This window comes from Chiloscyllium plagiosum, unplaced genomic scaffold (assembly GCF_037043375.1).
Source record: "Chiloscyllium plagiosum isolate Xiang-an unplaced genomic scaffold, Cpla_swu_hap1 HiC_scaffold_2, whole genome shotgun sequence".
NCBI lineage: Eukaryota > Metazoa > Chordata > Chondrichthyes > Orectolobiformes > Hemiscylliidae > Chiloscyllium > Chiloscyllium plagiosum.
This window is the reverse complement of record NW_028270140.1, coordinates 19,642,784-19,661,830: the sequence shown is the minus strand read 5'-3', so window position 1 is coordinate 19,661,830 and position 19,047 is coordinate 19,642,784.

Genomic DNA, 19,047 nt, shown 5'->3' with positions numbered 1-19,047 from the left:
GGCCAGGTGCTGGCAGGTGGGACTAAATTGGGTTGGAATATCTGGTTGGCATGGATGAGTTGGACCGAAGGGTCTGTTTCCTTGCTGTACATCTCTATGACGTATAAAACATCCTGTTTTGTCAACTCAAAGTTACAGTCTACAGTAACTGCTGAAGTAAAGATTAACTGGTTTCCTTCAAGTTCAAAGTGGGTTTCATTTGCAGAGGTCAGGAAGGCAGCTTCTGACCTGGTAGAGGTCAAAACATTTCTTTGCATCTAGTCCACAGCCTCAAGCTGTTCAGTTACCTGACAACCGATCACAAAGCTGTTGGCAGGCAAAAGATCTTTGTCATTGATAACCGTTCATTAGTCCACTCACTAATCTGCTAGATGCCAACTAGAGCTGCATCTGAATACAGAACTCCTTGGCTTCTGTTTGTCTGCAACTGTGATGATATTATGGCTTTAAGAGGTCTATTTTGTCCTTTTTTATGAAGCGATTTTGAGATTGAGGTAGAGAGTGATCTGCTTCAAACTAATAAAGTAAACAGCTTGTGAGGCCTTTTTTTAAAATTGGAACAATAGAAGCAGCCTGAGTGGATGGGGTCAGGCTCCCATCAACCAGGAACTTAGTTCCGCATTCAATAGCTGTTGGGTTGTGAAAGCTGCTCCATTTCTTTCTCTCCCTTTGCTACAGCTAAAAGTTTGGTTTCTCTTCCTGATGCATGTGTCATAATCTAATTTGCTGATTTTGCCTTTGCCAAGTGTGTGTTTATGGTATGTTACTATATTGGAAGTGTTAATGAGTAGTTCATTATCTTGTTAAGTATTTCGGTAGAGTTGCAGTTAAGCAAATTCTTTTCTTTTTATTCTGCCTGTTTTTAACTCTAGTGTACGAATAAAATATATTTTACTTCAAGACTGGTAGATTGATCAATTGAATTACACTTGCCTTTAAAATAAGAAAAAGGTTGGAGTCTAGACTATCTTCTTGACATATTTGCATTTCATCTGGTCCAAAACAGCAACTACTTGTTATGGACCAGACCAGATACCCTCAAAACATTTCAAGAAAGTAGCCCAGACCATAATTTTGCTTTAAGCAGGTATAATGCGGATATCCCAGGAGTGATGCCGCTGGTCAAACCACTCAGTTTTAAACAAAACAGAATTTATTTACAAGATTATCGAATGGAATGCAAACAAAAGAGAACAGAATACAAAATAACTTAACCTATCCAAAACCCGAACAAATTATCCTAACTTAATGATGCTGTTCCAAGTACTTGGTACAATTCCCATAAACACCCCTTGGAAAAAAAAGTGAAATCAAACACAGGGTTTTACATGAGAGATGTCAGAGAGAGAGATGGCAGCATGGAACACCCTCTTCCATGTACCTATTTCTTGGATCTGCAGCGTCAAACTTCCTGACTGCTTTTAGTGAGTAGCCAGACTGCCAAAACCAAATCAAATCAGAGAAAAGCTGAGCTGTGAGAACTGGCCACTCCCCTTTCATTGTACAAGTGTTTTTTTTTAACTTGAAAGCCTTTCGCCTGAGGCAGTATCTGTTAGCTACAATCAAATTGGACCTAAAACCCATTCAAGCCAGACTTTTAGTAATCACTGCTTTTATGACATCTCTGAAAGAAAAGCCAAGGACTGTATAACCTTGTTAAAGGAGCAGCATTGTCCACTCCCCCCCCCTTTAAAAAAAGGAACCATCAATATCCAAAAATGGCTTTGTTTTAAGACCCCTTAATCCTAAATTGTTAGTACTCCACAACACATATATACCTTACATTGACAATAATCATGCAAACATGCACTACCACATTTTGTTTTAGTCCGTCTTACATCTGCTACTGAAAGCCTCTGTTTCTCATTTTAGTTTCGATAATGCATTGGCAATCATGTTTTCTCATTCTGCCACATGTACAATTTTCAAATTGAATGGCTGCAACCCCAAGCTCCATTTAAACAGTTTGGCATTTTTATCTTTAAATTTCTCCACAAACATCAATGGGTACAATCAGTGTATATGATTGTCTCAGATACGTTATTGGTAACACAAACACAGAAAAATTGAAATGCCAAAAGCTAGCTCAAAGTCTACTTCTCAACTGTTGAATATTTCTGTTGATGAATGTTCAATTGGAAAAATACTTGATAGGTCTTTCTTTCTTCTCGTCTTCTGTGCAAGTGCACAGCACCAACACTCACATCACTTGCATCGATAGCCATCTTGAATGGCTTTGCGTAATTAGGTGTAGCTAATAATGGGGAAGTGGTTAACTCAGTTTTCAGGGTGTCAAATGCCTTCTGGCAGTCTGTTGTCCACTGAAACTTCCTGCCTTTCTTTAGCAATTCAGTGAGTGGAGCCACCACACTGTTAACATTTGGCATGGTTTTTAACAAAATCCACTCAATCCCAGAAATCACAGTACTGCTATTTTTGTCGATGTTATGGGAAACTCCCCAATTACCTTTGTTTTTGCATTCCATGGGGCCATTTGTCCATGTTCAACAACATGGCCCATGAGGGTGACTTGGGCTTTGGCAAATTCACTTTTAGCCAGGTTATTCATGAAGCCTGCCTTCCAAAGTCGATCGAACAAATCTGATAAATGTTGCAAATGTTCCTTCCATGGATGACTAAATATTACCGGGCCATCAATATATATGATACAATTGGGTAACCTAGTAATGACCTTATTGATTAGTCTCTGAAATGTGACTGGCACATTTTTCATACCAAATGGCATAACATTAAACTGATATAAGTGCATCTGGCATTCCAAAAGCTGAAATTGTCTTCGCTCTTTCGGACAAAGGTATCTGCCAGTATCCGTTGAGCAGGTCCAACTTGGAAATATAGGGTGATTGTCCCACCTTTTCAACACAGTCTTCCAAATGCGGAGTCAGATTTGTATCAGTTTTTGTAACTGCATTGACTTTGTGATAGTCCACACATAACCTTAGTGTACCATCTGGTTTTGGCACCATTACTATGGGTGAGCTCCAGTCACTGTAACTCACTTGGATTATGTAATTTTGGAGTATGCTTGCAATCTCCTTTTGAACCTGTGCCAACTTTAGAGGGTTATGCGTACAAGGATATTCCTTAATTGGAACAGCATCTCTTATATCTACATCATGCATAATTAGATTAGCACTTCCCAGTTTATTTCCACATATAGTAATGTGGAAATAGTAATAACCTTTTCAGGTCATTTCAATTTTCCTCTGGAAGGTAACTCAATAATTATGCCAATTTTTGACAACTTCCTCATTGTCTAATTTAGTTTGAGGAATGTCCAATTCCGAATCCTCTGAACTTTGTTCTTCCCTCTATGTTGTAACCAATAACACAATCTCCTTTGGCTTTCCTTCCCTGTCAGAATACCTTTTGAGCGTATTCACATGACACACTCTGAGAGATTTCTTTCTGCCTGGAATCCTTATCAAATAGTTTTCCTCACTCGATTTCTTTTGCCTTGATAAGATCTACTAAAGCTTGCTTTTAAAGGTTCACTTATCACTGGAAGTAACACTAACACCTGATTCCAGATGGCAAAATTGTGAGTTTTTGATTACTCGTCTGCTTTCTGTTTCATTGTATGCTTTGATACTTTTAAATGCTGTCTAGCTAATTCCCCCACTCGACTTAATCATTCCTGAAAATTTGACACATAGTAAAAATATGTGGTTTCTGAATTCTGACTTACCAATTTCTTCTTAATCAATTTTAGCGGTCCTCTCACTTCATGCCCCAAAACTAATTCACGTGGACTGAATTTGATCAAGTCATTTAATGCATCACTGATCGCAAAAAGAACAAATGGATTTTCCTTCTCCCAATCATTTTGATAGTGTTGACTATAAGCCTTCAACATGGTCTTTAATATCTGATGGCACCTTTCCAGCACTCCCTGCGATTCTGGATGATACATTGTAGAGTTGAATTGTTTTATTCCTAAGCTATCCATAACTTCCTTGAATAATTTCCATATGAAGTTTGACCTTTGAACTGATTGTATCTCTGTGTGTTGTCTACATCTAGTGAAAAATTTGAGTTACTCTTCTACAATCCTTTTAGCTGTGATAGTGCATAATGAAATGGCCTCTGGAAATCTAGTGGATACATCCATTGTTAACAAACACAGATTCCTATGTTTTTGTTTTAGGTAGGAGTCCTACGCAATCAATTAAGACTCTTGTAAAAGGTTCCTCAAATACAAGAATCGGTATTAAAGGTGTGGGTTTTATTACTACCTGTGGATTTCCAATTACCTGACATGTATGACATGTCTGGCCAAATTCAACTACATCCTTGTGCAGTCCAACCCACTAAAAACGTTTGTGTTTTAGCTTGAGTTTTTTTCACTCCTAAATTGTCCCCTAGTGGTAGCTCAAGCGCCATTCGCAACACTTCCATTCTATAACCCACCAGCAATACGACTTTAGATTAGATTGCCTACAGTGTGCAAACAGGCCCTTTGGCCCAACAAGTCCACACCGACCCTCTGAGAAGCAACCCACTGTAGGGGGTGGTGTAATTTTTAAATCATTAACTGCTGTAGTAAGCACATAGTAAGTACAAAGCCACCATTTTAGTCTTCTCTACCTTGTAGTAAGCACGAGCAGACACTCCCCCAGATTTTCATGAATGGAACAATGGAAACAGCTTTCCTCAGGGACCGCCCACAACCACGGCTGTACGTCATCATCCATATAAGGGAGAAGCGGGGAACTCGAACACTGATTGGCTGGGTGAATAACCAAATAATCTCATCCATCAGGAGGACAGTGGGGAACTTTAACACTGATTGGCTGAGACAGTAGAAGGCCCCGCCCACTCCTACATGTATATAACGTGCGGGGATTACAATCTGTGTGTGTGCCTCGTGGGAAGCCATTGAGGTAACACCCGGTTCTGCAGAATTGAATAAATAGTTTTGGACGAGCTCCTCCGTGTCTTTGTTCTTGGGAAGGGAAGCAGAGTGCCTGATGGGGGGTCGCAGAGTCCCCTATCTTGCACAATTGGGGGCTCTTCCGGGATGCAATAATTATTGCCGGGGCTCTCTTCGGCTCGTGGATCAAGTCTGATACAAAAAGACGCGTCTGGTATATATTTATACTGCTCACTGGATCGGCTTGGTCCGTCAGCCGTCGGCCAAGAGAGTGACCCGGCTCATTAAAATAATTTTGGATCCCGAGAAAAGGAACACACGGACGAGTGTTGAGACGACCGGTTAGTGACTATACGCGGGGGTACACACATTTAAAAAGGCCAGACAACTCCATGCACGGATCAAGGTAAGAGAGTTTCTTTTGTTCTTCCTTGTTGGCCACGTGGTTTTGACGGTCATCTGTGAAAATGCTTTAGGCGTTTAAGACCAGGACCGAAGATAGACCATGGGAAATTGTGGTTTTGACGGTTATCTGTGAAAATGCTTTAGGTGTTTAAGACCAGGACCGAAGATAGACCATGGGAAATTGTGGTTTTGACGGTCATCTGTGAAAACGCTTTAGGCGTTTAAGACCAGGACCGAAGATAGACCATGGGAAATCAGACTTTTAGGTTCACTAAGGACAAGTCAGGGAGGACTGTAAATGGAAAAGAAATACCCCCCCGATAGTCCACTAGGTCGGAAATTGAGTTTATGGACGGAAAGCAGTAGGACAAAGGACTTAAAGAAAGAGACTATGATAAAATATTGTTGTTTTATATGGACCAAAGAACCTATCCGCGCCCCCTCGGTAGTTTGGCCCAAGTATGGGTCTGATGAAGACTGGGTGTGTCAACTCCTAAACATATATATGTTAACAGAAAACAACCGTTTGACCCAGAAGAGAGCAAATACGCCGCCGCCTGGTTGGCGAGTGACTGCGGGGACCCCACGAGTCTCTATCCTCTGATTCCCCAAACAAACCCGAGAAAGCCCCAGAAGTCTTGGGACGTCCTCACCGACGGTTTGCCCCCTTCAGCCCCGCCCCCGTATGTACAACCCGCGCACGGCCAGGCGTCCAGCGCGGACCTCCCTCCTGCGTCGGATAATCCCGGTTCCCGGCAGGTCATGCTCAGTGAGGGAGAGCCTGCTGGGGGGGACACAGGAAGGGAAGAAGAGCCCACCCCAGGCATTAGGAGATCAGCCCGAATTGAGATGGGGAGAGATCAAGAAGAGAGATTGGGTACTGAGAGGGTTAACAATGTTGAACAGATGAACCCTTTACGAGAGGTGCCGTTTGGGAACGAACGGACCGGATTCGTAGTACAACCTTTAAATTCTGGGGATATCCGACAACTCCGTAATGAACTACCCCGTCTATTGGACGACCCCGTCAGTGTGGGAACACAATTAGATAAATTTCTGGGGCCCAGTATATGCACATGGGCCGAATTGCAGGCCATGATGAGAATACTATTTAATTACGATGAAATTGTCATGATCCGGAATAGTGCAATGGCCATTTGGGATAGGGAGCATCAGGACGGCCCTCAGCGTGGAGAGTAGAAGTACCCCTTAGAGGACCCCCCGGTGGGATCATAATGACGAGGGGGGACGGGCTAATATGACAGACCTCAGAAACCTTATAATCAGGGGAATCAAAACCTGCGTGCCTAAACAGCGGAATTTAGCGAAAGCATTCGAAGTTGGACAGAAAAAGGATGAATCCCCGAGTGAGTTTTTAGACCGTTTGCGGGAGTCCATACGAAAGTATTCAGGTTTAGACCCCGATGGGGAAATAGGCAAGGGCATGCTTAAGGTGCACTTTGTGACTAAGTCATGGCCTGACATTCAGAAGAAATTACAGAAAGTGGAGGATTGGGCTGAAAAAGATGTTGCAGAATTATTACGGGAAGCACAGAAGGTGTACGTTCAGAGGGATGTAATAAGGGAGAAACAGAAGACAAAAATGATGGTGGCAGCCGTATGGGAAGCTTGTAAATCCACCGGAATGGGGGAAGAAGGTTATGGGATAGAAAGAGGAAGGTCGAGGGAAAGTTGGAGAGGGAGAGGAGCGAGACGGGGCAGAAGTGGGAGAGGAGGATCTTATGGAATCGAACGGCCTCAGGCGGCCGGATGTTACCATTGCGGGAAACTGGGACACTTCAAGAGGGATTGTCCCGATTTTAAAAGGGAGCGAGAAGGGATGTATGAAATGGAGCGCGAACAAATGGATTAGGGAAGTCAGGGGAGGATCGGAACACGGGCCTACCAAGAACCCCTGGTAAATTTACAGGTGGGCCCATTTAGACAAGATGTTACTTTCTTAGTTGACACAGGCGCTGGCAGGTCCTCAATCCCCCTCCATCCTAGGGGGGTTGGCTTCCAGGCTAAAACATTAAACATTTCAGGAGTAAAGGGTGGGGTTTTCAGTGCAAGAATATTTGAACCACAACCCTTGCGGCTGGAGGAGGAGGAGCTCCAAGTAGAACTCCTTCACCTCCCCCATCTTCCCTATGGGTTGTTGGGACGGGATTTAATAGTCCGTTTCGGACTACGAATAGAAGTGGGAGAAGAGGAAGAATTAGCCATTACCATGTCATACCTTAGTGAGTCCCGATTGACAGAGATAGACCCTAGGGTTTGGGTCGCCAAAGGGAACCGGGGGGGGCTCGCAATTCAACCTGTGGAGGTAAAATTAAAGCCCCAGAGTCCCGACGTCAGAGTGCGCCAATACCCCATCTCTTGGGAAGGGAGGCAGGGCCTGAAGACAGTTACCAAATGCCTACCCCTCGCCCTGTTGCAAATTCGCACCCAGCCAAGACGGGATTTGGGCATCTCCCCTTACGAAATGCTGTTTGGCCTCCCGTTCCATGGGCCGAAGGGAGAACCTCCCTTATTCGAGTCTCGGGACATGTTTGTGCAAAAATATGTGGTGGCTCTGGGGTCTGCTCTATCTCGTTTACGCCAACAGGGACTTTTGGCACAGACGCCGCCCCTCGAGTTCGCGGTGCACACCGTCAAGCCGGGTCAGTGGGTCCTGATTAAAAGCTGGAAGCAATGCACCCTCGAACCAACTTTGGACGGTCCCTTCCTAGTACTTTTGACTACCGAAACGGCTGTCCGCACGGCCGAAAAGGGCTGGACACATTATACTCGGATCAAGGGACCGGTGCCACAACCGACGGAGGACGAACAAACCTCTCTGACAGAGGCATCTAAGGAACAGAGACCCTGAGAACAGACTAATTGGACTTTGGCGAGTTTAAAGGACTGTGTCCTCCGGCCGGACACGAGTGTTGCAACAAAATGCAGTCAATCGTATTGTTAACTTGCTTTGCCATTATCCTTCGGCTGGGTCATAGTGTGCGTGTTACCCAATTCGGCCTCTGGGAAAAAAACAGGCAGAGGACCGTCGGTGGCTCTCCATCTCCGTTCCCGCCAACAAGCCAACACAGACACTTAGTTTAGACCTATGTGGGTTGGTGCCCTGTGCGACTAAAAGTGAACTGAATCAGACTAAGCGTAACCTAGAGAGAGAAAGGGGATTCCAGGGTCAGACGTTAGTATTACAGTTGCATGGCAAAGAAGGCATCAATAGGCCTCCGGCCCCCGGGGTCCAGGCTATGGTGTCAATTGTCCGTGATCCCATCACCCCTGGGCGGAATTGTGAGCAGAATCAGTGCAATCCACTCTATCTGACCATAAAGACCTTGGGGAACAACGGGACGAGCCTTAATGGAACGATCCTGGGTATTAGGGTTGGGGGCCAGGCAGGACAGAAGGGGTTGCATCTGTGCTGCACAACCATCATGGTCATTGAAGCTGAGTCTGGGGCCTCATCCACCCCCGATGAGCAGGAAAAGGTTAGGATAATTGAGGTGATGGACTTGGAAAGGACCTTTGAAATAGAAACGGGATACGGGGAGGCGAATGCCTGGATGGAATGGGTCAAATATACGGTAAGGAGCATGAAAAAGAGTGATTGCTACGCGTGCGCGGGTGCCCGTCCTAACCCTCAGGTGGTCCCATTCCCGCTGGGATGGGAGAAACATCCACAAGCCTTGGACTGCATGGTAAGGCTGTACCAGGACCGAGAGGCCTGGAACGACCCCACTTGTCGACCCTTAAGTTTGAAGTTTCCTCCCGTCAGGTCTAAAGGGGCGCCCCGCCCTCCGTCATTCACAGGGGTAACGGGTACGCACCAAGCCTGCGTCTCTCGGACGGGACCGCAATGGGACAATGATGTGGGGACATTTGACAAGTGCAGCGGGTCAATTCGGCGGGTCAACGAAACTACCGGGGGCAGGAATTACTCCCACATTCATGTGCCTAGGGCAGACCTCTAGTGGTACTGTGGTGGGAAGATTCTGCGACCAACCCTGCCCCAAAAATGGGCGGGCACTTGTGCAATCGTTCAATTGGCCATCCCATTCACCGTGGCATTCGAAAAACAAGAGCAACCCCGTTCCAGTAGAAGAACTAAGAGGGCTTTGGAGACCTCTTTCGATGATAACATATATTTAGATGTCATAGGGGTCCCCAGGGGTGTTCCTGATGAATACAAGGCTAGGAACCAGATAGCGGCGGGTTTTGAGTCGTCACTGTTCTGGTGGGTTACCATCAATAAGAACGTGGATTGGATTAATTATATTTACTACAATCAGCAGAGGTTCATTAATTATACTCGGGATGCAGTGAAGGGAATAGCAGAACAACTAGACGCCACTAGCAGAATGGCGTGGGAAAATAGGTTGGCCCTGGACATGATGTTAGCAGAGAAGGGGGGTGTTTGTGTCATGATAGGCACTCAGTGCTGCACTTTCATCCCCAACAACACAGCCCCTGATGGGTCCATCACCCGCGCCCTGGATGGGCTCACCACATTGGCGGATGAACTCGCCGAAAACTCGGGCATCGATTCTGGCCTCACGGGTTGGTTGGAAGCTTGGTTCGGTAAATGGAAGGGGGTGGTCGTTTCCTTTCTCGTCTCATGTATAGTGGTGGCAGGGGTACTAACTGCCCTCGGGTGTTGCATCATTCCCTGCGCCAGGGGGTTAACTCAGCGACTGATCGAAACCGCCCTTACTAAGAGGGATGTTCCTTATGGGCAGGTCGAAAGGATGAACCTCGGGATAGAACAGTCTGAATCCCTCTTGGGCGGGGGTAGCATTAGAGACGGGCAGCTTGATAAACAAGCTCGGGAGCTATTGGACACCCTGGAGAAGAAACTCCCAGTTTAAAAATTACAAACCGTAAGAAAAGACACGGGGGATTTGTAGGGGGTGGTGTAATTTTTAAATCATTAACTGCTGTAGTAAGCACATAGTAAGTACAAAGCCACCATTTTAGTCTTCTCTACCTTGTAGTAAGCACGAGCAGACACTCCCCCAGATTTTCATGAATGGAACAATGGAAACAGCTTTCCTCAGGGACCGCCCACAACCACGGCTGTACGTCATCATCCATATAAGGGAGAAGCGGGGAACTCGAACACTGATTGGCTGGGTGAATAACCAAATAATCTCATCCATCAGGAGGACAGTGGGGAACTTTAACACTGATTGGCTGAGACAGTAGAAGGCCCCGCCCACTCCTACATGTATATAACGTGCGGGGATTACAATCTGTGTGTGTGCCTCGTGGGAAGCCATTGAGGTAACACCCGGTTCTGCAGAATTGAATAAATAGTTTTGGACGAGCTCCTCCGTGTCTTTGTTCTTGGGAAGGGAAGCAGAGTGCCTGATGGGGGGGGGTCGCAGAGTCCCCTATCTTGCACACTACCCAGACCCATTCCCCTAACTAATGCACCTGACACTACGGGCAATTTAGCATGGCCAATTCACCTAACCTGCACATCTTTGGACTGTGGGAGGAAACTGGAGCACCCGGAGGAAACCCACGCAGACACAGGGAGAATGTGCAAACTCCACACAGACAGTTGCCCGAGGTGGGAACTGAACCCGGGTCCAAGGCGCTGTGAGGCAGCAGTGCTACCCACTGTGTCACTGACTTGAACTTCTGTCCATTTCTCATCTGCCTGAATATGTGATGGTCTCCATTTCCTCATTAAGGCATCATTTTAAAGATAATAACATTCAGGTATACATTCCAATTCTTTTTCTGTATATGCCTTTTGATATAATCACTTTACATTTTCATCTTTCTGCTGTAAGACAGCTAATTTATCTCAGCTAATTTATCTGCTCCTGGCTTGTTTCCACCATCTGATCAAACAGGGTCTCTGCGAATTCCACTTCAACTTTCTTATCTGTACTCTTTGATCTCTCCTGTTTCAACTGGTGACTTTGTGACCTTGTTGCCACACAGTCAGGAAAACTCCCAGGATATATGTCCTGCAATAGTGGAAACCTTGTTTAAAGATAATAACATTCAGGTATACATTCCAATTCTTTTTCTGTATATGCCTTTTGATATAATCACTTTACATTTTCATCTTTCTGCTGTAAGACAGCTAATTTATCTCAGCTAATTTATCTGCTCCTGGCTTGTTTCCACCATCTGATCAAACAGGGTCTCTGCGAATTCCAGAGGAATTCCTTGTTTCCACTGGCTTTTCAACCACAGTCGGCAGCACTCCTATCTGTGAATCAGCTGTATCATTAGCAATGGCAAATTGTATTCTTGGAGCTGATAGTTTGTCCAGTACTCCTACCATGACTTCCCCACTTTTCACTGCACACTCTAACCTCACTTTACATAATTGAGTGCTGCTTGTCTCACTGAATTCCTGTTACCAGCACTTTTTCAGGCAATAGTCCTTCAGAAATATGTATCTCATTTTTCAACATTCCAGATTAATATTGTAACCTCTTTACCTGCTGCTCCTGGCCTACATGAATAAAGGTCAGAGTGGTGCTGTAAAAGCACAGCAGGTCAGGCAGCATTCGAGGAGCAGGAAAATCGATGTTTCGGGCAAAAGCTTTTCCTGCTCCTCGGATGCTGCCTGACCTGCTGTGCTTTTCTAGCACCACTCTGATCTAAACTCTGGTTCCCAACATCTGCAGTCCTCACTTTTGCCTACACGAATAAACTTTACCTTTGCAGGTATATGGTTTAAGATGATCTGGCACTTCCTCCTTAAACAACATCTGACCAGCTTGTACACTCTCGTGCAGCTTTCCAGCCTCCACTGTGCTTTCTGTTATCACTCCAACAAAATTCACTGGCTTACCCTGTTTTCCGACATCTGGTTTCCCAATGCTTCTCCTAACCCACCAACACTGTGATTGCATGTGGCCTTGTAGTGAAAACATCGGAGCTTTTTGACTTCTCTTTCCCCTTCAAGAATTTCCTTTTTACCATGTGGTAAATTATCCTGATGATCTTCCACTCAAGATTTCTCTTTTCACCAATTTCTATCCCTCATGGATTTTAACTGATATTGGAAGCCAAACTTTGGTTTATGAACCAACTCAATCAGCTATTTCAGGTACTAATTTTGTCATTTTAATTCTCTCTCTCTTTTTCTGTTTGTTCCGTTAAAGCCAATTGTCCTATTTCTCTTTCTCCTGCTTTTAATTGTAATTCAAACTGTTTTATTTCTGTTGTCTTTTCCTTGATGTGGTTCTGTTCGTCGAGCTGGGAATTTGTGTTGCAGACGTTTCGTCCCCTGTCTATGTGACATCCTCAGTGCTTGGGAGCCTCCTGTGAAGTGCTTCTGTGATCTTTCCTCCGGCATTTGTAGTGGTTTGTCTCTGCCGCTTCCAGTCGTCAGTTCCAGCTGTCCGCTGCAGTGGCCGGTATATTGGGTCCACGTCAATGTTCTTATTGATTGAATCTGTGGATGAGTGCCACGCCTCTAGGGATTCCCTGGCTGTTCTCTGTTTGGCTTGTCCTATAATAGTAGTGTTGTCCCAGTCGAACTCATGTTGCTTGTCATCTGAGTGTGTGGCTACTAAGGATAGCTGGTCATGTCGTTTCGTGGCTAGTTGGTGTTCATGGATACGGATCGTTAGCTGTCTTCCTGTTTGTCCTATGTAGTGTTTTGTGCAGTCCTTGCATGGGATTTTGTACACTACATTGATTTTGCTCATGCTGGGTATCGGGTCCTTCATCCTGGTGAGTTGTTGTCTGAGAGTGGCTGTTGGTTTATGTGCTGTTATGAGTCTTAGTGGTCGTAGTAGTCTGGCTGTCAGTTCAGAAATGTTTTTGATGTATGGTAGTGTGGCTAGTCCTTTGGATTGTGGCATGTCCTCATTCTGTTGTCTTTCCCTTAGGCATCTGTTGATGAAATTGCGGGGGTATCTGTTTTTGGCAGATACATTGTATAGGTGTTCCTCTTCCTCTTTTTGCAGTTCTGGTGTACTGCAGTGTGTTGTGGCCCTTTTGAGCAGTGTCTTGATGCAACTTCTTTTGTGTGTGTTGGGGTGGTTGCTATCGTAGTTTAGGACTTGGTCTGTGTGTGTGGCTTTCCTGTATACCTTTGTGGTGAATTCTCCATTCGGTGTTCTCTGGACCATCACGTCTAGGAATGGGAGTTAGTTGTCCTTTTCTTCCTCTATAGTGAATCGGATTCCTGTGAGTGTGGCGTTGATGATCCGTTGTGTATGTTCTCTATTTCTGTGTTTTTAATGATTACAAAGGTATCATCTACATATCTGACCCAGAGTTTGGGTTGAATTTGCGGTAAGACTGTTTGTTCTAACCTTTGCATTACCGCTTCTGCTATGAGTCCAGAGATGGGTGAGCCCATGGGTGTGCCGTTGATTTGTTCATATATTTGGTTGTTGAATGTGAAGTGTGTTGTGAGGCACAGGTCCAGTAGTTTTAGTATGCCATCTATGTTGATAGGTTCCCCGTCTTGTTGTCTGTTCTGTATGTCCAGTAGGTTGTCTATTGTTTCTCTGGCTAGGGTTTTGTCGATAGAGCTGAAAATGTGTTGCTGGAAAAGCGCAGCAGGTCAGGCAGCATCCAAGGAGAAGGAGAATCGACGTTTCGGGCATAAGCCCTTCTTCAGGAATGAGGAAAGTTTGTCCAGCAGGCTAAGATATAACGTTGGGAGGAGGGACTTGGGGGATGAGCGTTGGAAATGCGATAGGTGGAAGGAGGTCAAGGTGAGGGTGATAGGCCGGAGTGGGGGTGGGGGCGGAGAGGTCAGGAAGAAGATTGCAGGTTAGGAAGGCGGTGCTGAGTTCGAGGGATTTGACTGAGACAAGGTGGGGGAGGGGAAATGAGGAAACTGGAGAAATCTGAGTTCATCCCTTGTGGTTGGAGGGTTCCTAGGCGGAACCAAGTAGTTGTTGCGCTTTTTGGATGCACTCTGCTTTGTCCAGGATGACCGTCATTCTGCCTTTGTCTGCTGGTAGTATGATTATGTTCTTATCGTTTCTTAGTGTTTTTAGTGCTTCCCTCACCGAATGGAGAATTCACCACAAAGATATACAGGAAAGCCACACACACAGACCAAGTCCTAAACTACGAAAGCAACCACCCCAACACACACAAAAGAAGTTGCATCAAGACACTGCTCAAAATGGCCACAACACACTGCAGTACACCAGAACTGCAAAAAGAGGAAGAGGAACACCTATACAATGTATCGGCCAAAAACAGATACCCCCGCAATTTCATCAACAGATGCCTAAGGGAAAGACAACAGAATGAGGACATGCCACAACCCAAAGGACTAGCCACACTACCATACACCAGAAACATTTCTGAACTGACAGCCAGACTACTACGACCACGAGGACTCATAACAGCACACAAACCAACAGCCACTCTCAGACAACAACTCACCAGGACGAAGGACCCGATACCCAGCATGAGCAAAATCAATGTAGTGTACAAAATCCCATGCAAGGACTGCACAAAACACTACATAGGACAAACAGGAAGACAGCTAACGATCCGCATCCATGAACACCAACTAGCCACGAAACGACATGACCAGCTATCCTTAGTAGCCACACACTCAGATGACAAGCAACATGAGTTCGACTGGGGCAACACTACTATTATAGGACAAGCCAAACAGAGAACAGCCAGGGAATTCCTAGAGGCATGGCACTCACCCACAGATTCAATCAATAAGAACATTGACCTGGACCCAATATACCGGCCACTGCAGCGGACAGCTGGAACTGACGACCGGAAACGGCAGATACAAATCACTATAAATGCCGGAGGAAAGATCACAGAAGCGCTTCACAGGAGGCCCCTAAACACTGAGGATGTCACCTAGAAAGGGGACAAAATGTCTGCAACACAAATTCCCAGCTCGGCGAACAGAACCACAACAACGAGCACCCGAGCTACAAATCTTCTCCCAAACTTTGAGCCTTTTCCTTGACTTTTGTCTCTAATTCAAGCTGCTTCATTTTCAATTAAATTTTAACCATCACTAAAGATTCTGATGGTGTTTCCAACAAATTTAAATACTGAGCTATTGCTGTAATTCTCTCACGTTTGCTCACAGAAGCAGGCAGCTCTAACTCCAGCTTGTATGCTAATTCCAGCAACTTGGCTTTAATCAACTTTTGCAAAACCGACAAAGTCACATCTTCCACTCCCAGAAAACCCTTGGTGACTGAAAGAGCCATTGCTATCCCAAGCACTGTTAAACCAACCAAATTCAACACCCAGAACGAAAGACACTAACACCGGCCGTTCACTGCCTTTGAGTCCAACAACCCTGATCCCAATTTGAAACTATAGAACAAATCCTGCAAAGAGTCCCCAATTTGTTGTGGACCAAGCCAGACTCCCTCAAAGCATTTCAAGAAAGTAGCCCAGACCATAATTTTGCTAGCTGTTTTAAGCTAGCATGGATATCCCAGGTGGGATGCAGCTTCGTTTTAAACAAAGCACTTAGTTCTAAACAAAACAGAATTTATTTACAGGATTACCAAATGAAAGACAAACAAAAGAGAGATAACAGAATAACTTAACCTATCCGAAACACCAACAAATTATCCCAACGCTATGATGCTGTTCCAAATACTTGCGACAATACCCTAAAACATCTCTTAGCAAAAAAGGTAAAATCAAACACAAGGTCTTACAGGAGAGAGACAATGGCAGCATGGAACATGCTCTTCCATGTAGCTGTTTCTTGGATTTGCAGCCTCAAACTTCCTGACTAGGAATAGCCAGACTGCCAAAACAAAATCAAACCAGAGAAAAGCTGAGCTGGGAGAACTCCCCTTTCATTGTACAAGTGTTTTTTAAAACTTGAAAGCCTTTAGCTTGAGGCAATATCTGTTAGCTATAATCAAATTGGCCCTTAAACCAATTTAAGCCAGACTTTTTGGAATCGCTGCTTTTACGACCTCTCTGGAAAAAAAAGCCAAGGACAATATAACCTTGTTAAAGGAACAGCATGCCACACACTTCAATTGCTGCTTGTTGAAAAACTATTTTAATGTTTGCCATGTATCAGGTTATTTGTTTTTCAAAACATACAAAATTGATTAAGACACTAATTATAAAATAGTCCTTCCTAATCTCAGTTCACAATTTTCAAAACCAAATAAAAGAACTTGGTTTCTACATGATAAATTCGCCCAAAATGTAACAACACCATGTGAAAGTGTTTATATGTAAATAAAAAAAAAACTAAAGTAAATGTTGACCCATCCAGAAAGAAAAATAAGTACACAATTATAAAATTATATGAGGCAAAGATAGGGTTGACAGTCAGAATCTTTTTCCTCATAGTTGAAATGTTTAATACTCGAAGCTATGCATTTACAAATAAGGAGGAAGTTCAATGGAGATGTGAGGGGCAGGTTGTTTTACACAGAGAGTAGTAGGTGTCTGGAATGTGCTGTCAGGGGGAGTTCTAGGATATACCTGATGAAGTCCTGGGGATTTATCCACCTTTATGGAAATTAAGACATCTAGCATCTTCCCTTCTGTAATATGAACACTTTTTAATATATCACCATTTATAAAGCTGCCTCATGTCCCCTTTTCACACTCCTGATTTCCCTCTTTAGTATACTCCTACTGCCCTTGTACTGTTCTAGGGATTGACTGAATCCCAGATGTCAATACTTGATATATACCTCCTCCTTTTTCTTGACCAGAGCCTGAATTTCTCTAGTCACCCAACATTTCCTACACCTACCAGCCTACCTTGTTGGAATGAGAGCCAACTGTACTGAAATAGAGAAAAACTCTTAAAGGACTTGACAGTGTTACCTACAAAATATTCTATACAGCCACTTCAACCAATTTACTACTGATAAAACACATTTACCTAGGTGCTCTTACTAGATAAGACAAAGGACTACAGTTCAAACTTAGTTTTATTAAAATACTTGCAAGTTAAAGAAAACAACTTTTACATAAATTAACTTTTCCCAAACTGTTCACTTGAGAATGTAACTTTAAGAAAGATCTGAAATTTACATATGAAAGAACTGAAACCAACATGCCCATTCTAAAAGATGAGAGACTTTACAAACAATCCAGGTCTTTTTCAATATATAATTTCAGTTATATTACACTGTAAACTTTTGCTACAAATTCTGTGTCCTACCATCTTATACTCTACAACCACCTGATGAAGGAGCAATGCTCCGAAAGCTACTGCTTTCAAATAAACCTATTGGACTATAACCTGGTGTTGTGTGATTTTTAACTCTGTACATGCCAGTCCAACACTGGCACCTCCAGATCATGTTTCCTAAACTGGGCTGACTGCCTGAAAAAAATATTTACATTCATCGTTGTGGTGAACTTTATTGGGCTGAGGGATCCAATTCACTGAACTCCATCGAAAGAGTACTCAGGGTCCTCTTAGTGAAAAGGTGAGTCCTGCACGGAGTCTTCACTGGGCAAGTCTTTACTTAGTGAATGGCTGTCAGGAGTCCCTTCTTTTATCTCCACTTTTATGAGCCCTTCAGGAATGTTCTTCAATTTCAGCCAATGGGGTCACAGAGCAGGAGTCACACCCCCCAATCAGGTTAGGTCAGGTCATCCTAGATGCCTCCATAACTTTTCAAGTTATGATTATTCCATGGTGACAAGAGGTCTGGCTGAAACTGGGGAAGAGACAAACATAATCTCTCTTCCTATTGTTCTGACTGAATATCTCTTGAGTTTCAAGTGATAACGACACTGTCATTATTGAGATTCAATATGTAATGCACTTCTGGGCAGATCTTTCTTTGCTTTTGATCTGAGGTAACCTTGGTGTCTTTGCATCAGGCCTTGTTTGTTGAAACTGTTTAACCAATTTTATAAACAAAAACGGAATTACTGTAAATGCTCAGCAGATCTGGCAATTTCTATGAAAAGAAATCAGGATTAACATTTTGGGTCCTGAGGAAGGGTCACTGGGCCCAAAATGTTAGCTTTGATTTCTCTTCACGGATGCTGCCAGACCTGCTGTGCTTTTCCAGCAATTTCTGTTTTTGTTTCTGATTTACAGCATCTGCAGTTCTTTCGTTTTTTTTATTTAGCCAGTGTTATGTTGGGCCTAGTTGTTTAGACCACTGACCACTTGGCCACAACAGGACAGGTGTTATTTGTTATTTCCCTTCGTGGGAGAGTCCAGAACCAGGGGAATTATCTCAGAATAACGAGTCACACATTTAAGACAGGAACGAGGAGGAATTTCTTCTCTCAGAGGGTTGTGAATCTGTGGGATTCTTTACCACAGAGGGCTTTTTAGGCTGGTTCATTAAGTGCTTCCAAGGCTGAAATAGATTTTTAAATTGGTGGTTGAATCAGGGTTATGGAGAAAAGGCAGGTAAAATGGAGTTGAGGATTATCAGATCAGTATGGTCACTGAACGGCGAAGTAGAATCAATGGCTGAATGGTCTTCTTCCCACAATGCTCAGTAACTATAACTTTTGCCGTATTCAGTGCCTTCAGCTGCTTCTTGATAGCTGAGAGTGTTGCTATGCATGATTAGATTAGATTACTTACAGTGTGGAAACAGGCCCTTCAGCCCAACAAGTCCACACCGACCCGCCGAAGCACACCCACCCAGACCCATACCCCTGCATTTACCCTTGCACCTAACCCTACGGGCAATTTAGCATGGCCAATTCACCTAACCTGCACATTTTTGGACTGTGGAAGGAAACCGGAGCACCCGGAGGAAACCCATGCAGACATGGGGCGAATGTGCCAACTC